We start from the raw sequence: 10767 nt of genomic DNA, 5'->3' as shown, positions 1-10767 counted from the left end.
CTTTATTCTTTAAAGTGGATTTAAACCCCCAAAAACTGGGGCATTTACTTAAATGTGTATTTTTCTGGCCTTGAAAAGCGATCATTTCTGAAGTTCTAAAATGTCTCGACAATGCTTTTATCGTTCGTCCGGAAATATCGCAATAGTGTTCCGAAAGTCACGCAATTTTCAGGCAGAACAGTTTGTAAACGCCACAAAAATAGTTCTGGCTTTGAAGCCTTCCATGTCTGGCTTTGGAAGCCTTCCATAGGACCCAATAGCACTCGACAGATCAAACCTGGCGAAAAGATAGAGGAAAGTGTAACCAAAGCGTTAACGAATTCCGAAATGTTCGTATTCTTTGCACAAAGTACGTTTTTTTGTGGAAATTTACCGAAAACCACGAAAAACTTGTGGAATTTTATTGAAATTTTCGCATATTTTCCACAATGTTTTAGAATTTAGGAAAAATCTGAATTTAGCTGAAAATTGTTTAGTAAATGGGCCCCCTACACAAAACTTCCCTATCTTAAAGCTGTTGAGGTCATGTAGAAGTCTATGGGAGTTGTCTTAGTCAAACTGTAACAATCTTTATTTAATTTATGAACCTTTATGAGCCATACACGTTCAGATTAAAGTCTTCTTCCGACAAATGTTAGGATATCGGTCGTACATTTGAATACAACGATCTAAAACTAACATTCAGACTGAACTTGTAGGATAAAGCCCTAAAAATAACAAATGGGAGGATGTTCTGAACATGAAATAGTTGGTGGACACCAATCGTATGAAAGTGACTTCCATTGTAGGTCCCCCAAGGATATTGTGGTTTGACACCACCAATTAAAAGGAGTTGGCCATGACTTTTCATAGGCATAGCCTTATAGGAAGCAACCTCTTCCTATAACTTTACACCATGATTTATCTTGACAACCTGGGAGTAAGCTGGCCCTTTAATATGCCCTTTAGTTCAGTTAACTTGGGGGACCATATGAGATTCATTTAATGATGCTCTAATAGTCAATATTTTCAGTGTAGATTTATAGAATGAAAATCCACCCTGGTGAAAATGAAGCAAAAAAAAGTGTATACTGTATGTACAGGTATGGGATCTGTTATCCAGAAACCCATTATCCAGAAAGCTCCAAATTACGGAAAGCTTGTCTCCCATAGACTCCATTTTAGTCAAATTATTCTTAATTTTAAAACTGATTTCCTTTTTCTCTGTAATAATAAAACAGTACCTGTACTTGATCCCAACTAAGATATAATTACCCCTTATTGGGGGCAGAACAGCCCTATTGGGTTCATTTAATGGTTAAATGATTCCCTTTTCTCTGTAATAATAAAACAGTACCTGTACTTGATCCCAACTAAGATATAATTACCCCTTATTGGGGCAGAACAGCCCTATTGGGTTTATTTAATGGTTAAATGATTCCCTTTTCTCTGTAATAATAAAACAGTACCTGTACTTGATCCCAACTAAGATATAATTACCCCTTATTGGGGGCAGAACAGCCCTATTGGGTTTATTTAATGGTTAAATGATTCCCTTTTCTCTGTAATAATAAAACAGTACCTGTACTTGATCCCAACTAAGATATAATTACCCCTTATTGGGGGCAGAACAGCCCTATTGGGTTTATTTAATGGTTAAATGATTCCCTTTTCTCTGTAATAATAAAACAGTACCTGTACTTGATCCCAACTAAGATATAATTACCCCTTATTGGGGCAGAACAGCCCTATTGGGTTTATTTCATGGTTAAATGATTCCCTTTTCTCTGTAATAATAAAACAGTACCTGTACTTGATCCCAACTAATATATAATTACCCCTTATTGGGGCAGAACAGCCCTATTGGGTTTATTTCATGGTTAAATGATTCCCTTTTCTCTGTAATAATAAAACAGTACCTGTACTTGATCCCAACTAAGATATACTTAATCCTTATTGGATGCAAAAGGTATGGAGATCCATTTATTTAAAGACCCCTTATCTGGAATACCCTTGGTCCCAAGCATTCTGGATAATGGGTCCTATACCTGTATTATAAATATCTAGAATGTGGACAGGAAGTTTCTAAAATGTGAAATGTTAGCAGAGACAATATGATATGTAGGAAACCATCTAAAGCATTAAGCAATTAATCCCGAGTTTCATACTAGATGGAATTCCATCCTATTATCATGTTTACACAAATTGACGGGGTTAATTATTGAGGGAGACAAGGAAAGACTATCTGAGATGAAGATATTGATATGGGAGCTCTGCACTGTGAATGGAATGCGGAGTCAAGGTTGTCATTAGAAATCAACTACTTTTCAGGTATTTAGTCAGATGCTGAGTCAAGAATGTTACTGTAACTGTGGAACCCAGAGCATAGGCCTGCTCGATACAAAAGGCCAAACCGAAAGGCAATTATGGTAAAATAGTGCAATGATCTTTAGCCACCAAAAATCACTGACTTTTGTTATTCTTACCTATCTGCGCTTCTAAGCTAATTGCTGATTGGATGCGTAAAGGAAAACTATACCCCCAAAACAATGTAGGTCTCTATAAAATATATTGCATAAACAGCTCATATGTAAAACCCTGCTTCATCTAAATTAACCATTTTCATAAAAATATACTGTTTTAGTAGTATGTGCCATTGGGTAATCCTAAATAGAAAACTGGCATTTTAAGTACTAAGGGCCGCCCCCTGGGATCATAGGATTCACAGTGCACACAAACAAGCCAAGGCACACATACATGCTAGGCCCCATCAGCCAATTAATGGGCAGAGTTCTGCCTTTTGCTCCCACACTACTTCCTGTTACAGTTAGAGCTGCATCACTTCCTGTCAGCTGATCTCTCAGGGAGCACACAGCCCATCACTAAATGGCGGCTCAAGGGAAAGGATGTAAAAGAGCAATATTTACTGATATATATATTCCAGTTTGGTGAGATTCTTAATATGATATATATATATGACTTATGACTTAAAGGTTGGTTAAGTATTCATTCTGGGCAGGGTCGGACTGGGGGGTGCAGGGCCCACCGGGGCTTCTGCCTCAGGGGCCCCAGCACCCCCCTCTCGCTCGTGCGACTTTGTCGTACGCCCGCGCGACTTTTTCGTATGCCTGCACGAAAAATTCGGAAAGGTTTTCCTGCATTTTAAATTCATTCAGTACATACATTTCGTGACTTTCGGAATGGCCAATACGATATTATCGTGACTAATACGATTTTTTCATATCATACGATATTTTCGTGATATATGTGATCTTTATGTCTCAGCCCTCTCTTTTAGAATGTAAGCTCTTGTGAGCAGGGCCCTCCCCCTAGTGTCTCCGATCCTCATCCAAATACAACTGCAAACCATTTTTGTGAATTGTTTATATGTACATGTTAACTGTTCTGTCTTTTGTACCCCTCTATTCTGTAAAGCGCTGCGTAAACTGATGTCGCTATATAAATAATAATAATAATAAACAGCATAGATTTTTTCAGAGTTTGAAAATCAAGTCTCGGAACAGTCTTTGTATATAGCAGGCTCTTTTAAAAGGCTTTTTTTCTTCTTTTTTTTTTAACAGAAAGAAGTCGCTCTAAACTCCCCTGCACTAGAAATTGTATAGCGCACAATGGCCCTCGCCGAGGGAAAGCCGAGCAGAAAGTTGTACGTCCAACTGAGTCCCAGCTGTCACAGTGATGTGTTTTCACAGCTGGATACAAACCGCTGAGCTTTGAATAACAGTGATCCTGTAAGAATGTGGCAAAAAGGATAAAAACGTGAAGGATTTATTTCACATATACCGTATTTTTCGCCCTATAAGATGCTCCGGAATATAAGACGCACCCAATTTTAAAGGAGGAAAATCTAGAAAAAAAAGATTCTGAAGCAAATACTGTAGTAAAATATTTTATATCAGCTGTATAAAGTTAATTTTCTCTGGGCTCATAATGAGGCTTCCCCCAGGGCCCCCCCCAAGCATCCTTCAGCTTCCCCCAGGGCCCCCCCAAGTATCCTTCAGCTTCCCCCAGGCCCCCCCAAGTATCCTTCAGCTTCTCCCAGGGCCCCCCCAAGTATCCTTCAGCATCCCCCAGGGCCTCCAAGCATCCTCCAGCTCCCCCACGGCACCCCCAGCATTCTTCAGCTTCCCCCAGGGCCCTTCCATTTCCCCCCTAACCTCCCCCCAGCGGCCTCCGGCTCCCGTGATGTCTTCCTCTCTGTGCCGCGGCTCCCAGCTGCTTCTGTGCTTTTATAAGGTTGCGCCCTGTGCGTGTGACGTCAGTACGCACGGGCGCGTCCTTATAAAAGCGAGGATGTAGCAGAGAGCCGCGGCACAGAGAGGAAGACGCAACTAAAGATTGGGCCCGGGCTTGATTAATGGAAGGAAACTCTAGCGCGGCCGGGCCCCCTTTAAAGCTAAAAACCCCTGGGCCCGGGACGTTCGTACCCCCTGTGCCCCCCTGATGGCGGCCCTGGTCTAGTTTGTCGTACACGACGCACCAACTTTCCCCCCCAGTTTTGGGGAAGAAAAAGTGCGTCTTATACGGTGAAAAATACGGTAATCAAGAAAACCCATTGTCCCCTACATAGAATTTCATAGCTGATCCGTGACTTCATATCAGGTACCCCCCAAAACGACTTGGCTTTTCCCAGTCTAAATTGCCCCCCTTGTACCCGTCTTGCACTCCTAAGCTTCACATCTCCACTTATTTTTATTATTGTGAGCAGATTTGATTTCATTTTATTCTAGAAAAAAAAAAAAGACGTATTTTTATGATCAGTTTTGGGTATTTTATTGGAGCCGTTTCTGTGCGAGTTTATCTGTGAGATAGATCTTTATCCAGGGAAGGTTTCTCTAAATGATGACAAATTATGTGTTCATCTTGAAAGATCCTCTAATATTTTATTCCTCAAAACACTTAATGGCTGTTTTTTTTTTTGTTTTTTTTAAAAATGTAATGCAGTAATTATAGGCTTTTTACCTTGATGATATGTCGGTATCATTTTCAGCTGCGGCATATACAAATGAGCAGGAAAAACAGGAAATTAATGGATGATTAATTAGGCACATTCTGTTTGTTTCACACCAGTTCCCTGCGATGTTATAGTAAAATAGAAAACTGCAGTCAATATTTGTTATTTTGTACTTGTAGCACCCTCAGTATATATCCGTATACCCTCACACTTTTGAAGGCGGCAAAATAAACCCCAACAAACAGAGACGCTGACAGCACCATCTTTGTATTATTATAAGGAATCGATTCTTTAGAGCAGGGATCCCCAACCTTTCTTACTCGGGAGCCACAGTCAAATGTAAAAAGGCTTGGGGAGCAACACAAGCACAATAAAAGTTCATGGAGGAGCCAAATAAGGGCTGTGATTGGCTATTAGGGGCCTCTATGCACCCTATCAGCTTACAGGGGCTTTATTTGGTAGGAAATCTTGTTTTTATTCAACCTAAACTTGCCCCCAAGTCAGGAATTCAAAAATAACTCCCTGGTTTGGGGGCACTGAGAGCAACATCCAAGGGGTTGGGGAGCAACATGTTGCCCCTGAGCTACTGGTTGGGGATCACTGCTTTAGAGAAAGGCAGGCTGTCCGGAGTTCGAATAAAGTTGAATTGCTGCTCAGGTATTAAATAAGATCAAAGTGGTTTCTATTGATAAGTACACATGTATGCTAAAAAAGCCTATTTATAAGGGCAGTATATATTATTATTAGAGACAAACATTGCCAATAGCAACCAAACAGCAATTAGATATGAAAACAAAAGCAAATATCTGATTGGTTGTTATGATATGTTTGGCTCCAGTGTTTATAAATACAACCCTGAGTGTGTTACACTGTTAGCTTAGGAAACTTACCCAGGATCCCCTGCATGCCAACTACTTCCTGGCTGAACATACTGGGAAAAAAAATTTTTGTTAATGATTTTCACATGAAAGGCACTTATTCAGGAACGAAGGTTCCAAATGGAGCTTAAGGGCTGGGACACACAGGGAGATTAGTCGCTGCGTGACAAATCTCCCTTGTCGCGGGCGACTAATCTCCTCAAAATGCCATCCCACCAACTAGAATGTAAATCGCCGGTGGAATGGAATATGCGGCGCCGTGATTTGCCGAAGTTTCCTCTCAAGGTAACTTTGGTGACTTCGGCAAATTGTGGCGCCGCGTATGCCATCCCACCGGCGATGTACATTCTAGGCGGTGGGATGGCATTGTGGGGAGATTAGTAGCCCACGGCAAAGTAGATTTGTCACGCGGCATCTAATCTCCCGTATGTCACAGCCCTAATACTTACCGCTTTCCCTAAGGCTGGATATAAGGACTGTGGAACTGTGCTCTATACCAGAGCCAGATTTGGTTCCAGGGTCATTGTAAAGATACTGACCAAACTGCAGGTCGCATATGTCAGTCGGTATAAATGCAGTACCGTGGTATCCTTGTGCATGGGGTCAATTTTTAAATTCCAGACCCAACCTGGACTTGTAACCTGCACTTCTACCCTCTTGGGCCCGCTACATAAACTGCCATTGCCGCACCTGCAACCTGGCCCCCTGGCCACTATAAACTTTGTCGCCATACTGAAAGTGACATCATAGGGAGTGGGCGTCAGCAAAACACAGGAGAAAAAAGCAGCACTCTATCTGAACCTCAAGGTGGACAGTAACGTGCATGTTTTGAAAGAGGCCATTTATGCCAGCCTGGAAAAAACGTTCCTGAACAGAGGAGGGGGCCTGCAACACCGCTTGTCATCAACATACAATGCCGCTTTGACATCCTTACCCCGGCAGTTTCACAGCAGTTTCCACTTCCAGTCGTGTACTTTGAAGGATTAACACCTGCATCAGTCATGGTACCATTGTGATCGTATCATACCTTCTTACACCTGTCAGTTTCAGCCAACACCTAACTGAATAAGTTCAATTGAACCATTGTGATTGGATGTCTGTGACTGTACTACCCTCAAGGGTTTAAATGCAGGGGAATTCCCTACCAGTTATTGGAACTGAAGAAGCCACTCGGATGAGTGGTGAAACGTTTTCAAGAAAAACTCAGAAAAATCCAGTTGTCTTAGACTTAATTCTACTAGGTACTGTACAGGAGGAAAAAGGTTTAATGGAGTAAAACTTGCTGTATGTTAGACCCATGGCACCAACCCATCACCCACAGACCCACTGACATGCACCCTTAGTCCATACCCACAAGTCCTACCCACAACCCACAGGTTACCCGCTTTTTTGTGGGTAATCCCTGCAGAACTCTATACCTAGGGTCAACATATCTACATTAGGGCAAGCAGAAGAGCTTTGCAAACAAGGTCACAGTGGTCACAATAGAAAAGCATACAGACCAGAACTTGGCAACCAAGCAATGACTGGGTGTTGTAAAGCCCAGGAAGGCCACAGATGTTGAAAAATATGAGTGTCAGGACATGAGTGCAGTGTCGATATTGACTCACGCTAAAACTCAAGCACCTTCGTACAATGCGACACCGCAGAATGGACCTGTGCATGTCCACCAAAAAGCACCTTGACAGTCATTGGAAATGACCCTTACGATGTTACAAAACTCCAGAATATCCCTCCATGTACCATATTCCTTACTATTTATGTAGTTACTAATTAAAAAAAAGTATATATACATAGATAGATACAAAGCAGGCAGCAATTTATCCAAATGGAATGAATGCACCTTATAACACATGGTATTGTTTGTTTCCCAGTATACACTTTATTGGCAATATACTGAGCACCTCTAGCATAATTAAGCATAAAGCCCAAAAGCCGCTGTATGTGTTTATATGATGCATTACAATCCCCGACTCAGTATCAGCTTTTGTGCTAAGAACCGGAGGGATCAGTCGGGAGCACACCTGCCAAATTGCTCAGCCTTTTGCTACACTTTTTCCTGTGGTATTCTCTCTTTTAATCAGTGCGTTACATGCCCGGAGCGACTCTCTGCCAGCTTTGCTTGCAAATCAAATTGCCCCTAAGGGAGTTGAGCAGGTTTGGCATTCTACCTTAAACTAATACAAAAAGATTACTCTCCCTCCCAGGGCTGGAATAACTCTTAGCATTAGGCCGGCTCTCGCTATTAATTTCATTTATCCAAATACATTAAAGATATTTCACCTCGAAAAATTCCCAGTGAGTAAGGGCACACTACTGGCAGCATTTCTACAGCCAATCGTTTCTTCTTTCCCCAGCTCTTTAGAAGGACGCGATTATCCAAATAAAACACTTTCTTTATCCTTGAAAACAAAGTCTATTTTAGAGCGAATGAGGATAGTGCTGGGTTTATCTTTAAGGGCTTATGCTATTATATTTAGGGACAGATTTACCCAAAATCCAGTTGCTGTGTTTTTTGTAGATTTGAGAAAAATGTGGAGAAAACACAGACAGGAAAAAAAACCTTGAATCGTTGGATTTTGTAAAGAAAAGAAAAATGTGAAAATTCACCAGAAATAAAATAATGCTGTCTTGGTTGTATAGAAGTCTATGGGAATATTCTCTAATATTTTTATTAATCGATTAATTCATTAATTTTACACGTGTACTGGGAAGAAAGGAGCAGAAATAATGGTAATAAAAAATCATATTATAAATAAAACTGCTCCTTACAGACATAGCCAACAGATGGACAAGGGACTCGGCATGGGATATTTCTCAGCCTCGTTGAAAATAAATGGAGAAATTTGATTTTCGGCAGTGCCCAACTTTTTTTCAGCCAAAAAACACAAACTACTCAGTTTCGAGTGTTTTCTTAAATAAATTATCATTTGAACCCGAACCCTGTATCCTTCGTAAAAGATTCAGCCAAATACCGACCCAAATCCTAAGTAGCATATGCTAAATACGTTACATAAAGGTCAATGTCGAAAATTCGAGTTTACATGAGAAAAAGTCAAATTATTTTTGGGATTCGGATTTGGTTCGGCCAGGAGCGTGGATTCAGCCAAATCCAAATTCTGCCGAAAGAGGCTGAATCCCAAACCGAATAGTGGGTTTGGTGCATGCCTAGTTTTGTAGGCCTTTTTTTGTGCTTGTGTATTTTTTCTTGAACTCGGTTTTAGAAGAGGTTTTGCATTAAGTGATGAGTGAAATTTTTCAGCAGGCATGGGTGTGCGGTGATGTATGTATGTATGTATGTATGTATGTATGTATAACTTTATTTATAAAGCGCCACAAGGGTACACAGCGCTGTACAGTCTTACAGAATACAGAATTACACACAGGGAGGGCAAGTTATATAATAAATAAATACAATAAATATATATATAATTGCCATGTGGTATGAGACACAGTAGGAAGGAGGTCCCTGCCCCATAGAGCTTACAATCTAAGTGGTTGGGTAACATACAGGCACAAACTGGAAGGTAAGAGTGCACCAGGTATGGGCATTTGCCCTTAAGTGCAGGACTGGGCAAAATAATGTTTTAGTGCCCCAGAAGGTAACAGCTGAGCTTTTTCTTAAAGAGAGTGGGTGAGTGTTCCCTACTCTGAACTCGGTCATCTCCTTTTTTTCTGCGGACAGATTGGCTCATCACTAATGGCCTAATGGCAATAGACTCAGACCTGACTCACTATAATCTTTTCATAACTTTACATTATCCACTAAATATTTTCACAGCTAATTTTCTACTTTTATTGATTTACTTGCCCCCCCCATATTTGGACCCAAAGAAGTGGTTGGGAGTCATAAGACATAAGACAAATGAGAATGGGATTTGGGCTCAGTGTCGGACAGAGCTTGCAGGACACCAGATTAAAAACCCGGTGGGTCCTGCCAACCCAGGCCTGCTCTCCCACCCAGACTGCCCTTTCTCCCCCGTGCCGAATTAAGATGAAGGGAAGTATGTGCTGTCGCACACCTGTGCATGGGCACTTGGGGGAGTGGTGCAAGCTTGGGAGCTGGGGGGGAAGCCCTTCAGGTTGCACGGAAGGCCCTTAAAGTCACACTCTCTGTGAGCCCTGGACATCCCAGTCCAACCCTGTTGACTAAATTAATATTTGCAAATATTTCTATAAGTTAAACCATTATTTTAACTGGGATTTCATGGTATTGTTTGTTTCCCAATATCCACTTTATTGGCAATATACTGAGCACCTCCAGTATAATTAAGCATAAAGCCCAAAAGCCGCTGTATGTGTTTATATGATGCATTACAATCCCCGACTCAGTATCAGCTTTTGTGCTAAGAACCGGAGGGATCAGTCGGGAGCACACCTGCCAAATTGCTCAGCATTTTGCTACACTTTTTCCTGTGGTATTCTCTCTTTTAATCAGTGCGTTACATGCCTCTCCGTCACTGGGACACTAAAGGATTTGGCAAACTTACCAACTCATCAAAAAAAAACCCCTAACAGTTATAGGGGCCGATTCACTAAAGTTTGATAACGCTTATCGCATGCTTTCTTGTGTTAAAAAGCATGCGATAAATACAGTAAGTACCGATTCATCAAAGTCATATCGCATGCGCAAAAAAAGTATCATTGCAAAGCGTTATTTCTATTGCATTGCGTTAATTAGTGAATAGAAATAGTACTAACACATGATTCACAAACACATATGAAGCGTTAAACACGCAAAATATCGCATTAGTCTGTGCGAATATTAACCCCTACTTGGGGCAGGTGGTACTTAAAGAAAATTGCGGTTTGTGAGCTTTTGGCAACACAATATGGACTTTGCAGTGGGATTTATTCAAGTCTGTGTTGGCCCCAGAGTGATGGAGCCGCCACTTTGCAGGGAAATGGGCATTTGCAGAAAAGTAGTTTTCACGAACG

This window comes from Xenopus tropicalis, chromosome 2 (assembly GCF_000004195.4).
Source record: "Xenopus tropicalis strain Nigerian chromosome 2, UCB_Xtro_10.0, whole genome shotgun sequence".
Lineage (NCBI taxonomy): Eukaryota > Metazoa > Chordata > Amphibia > Anura > Pipidae > Xenopus > Xenopus tropicalis.
This window is presented reverse-complemented; position numbering follows the sequence as displayed.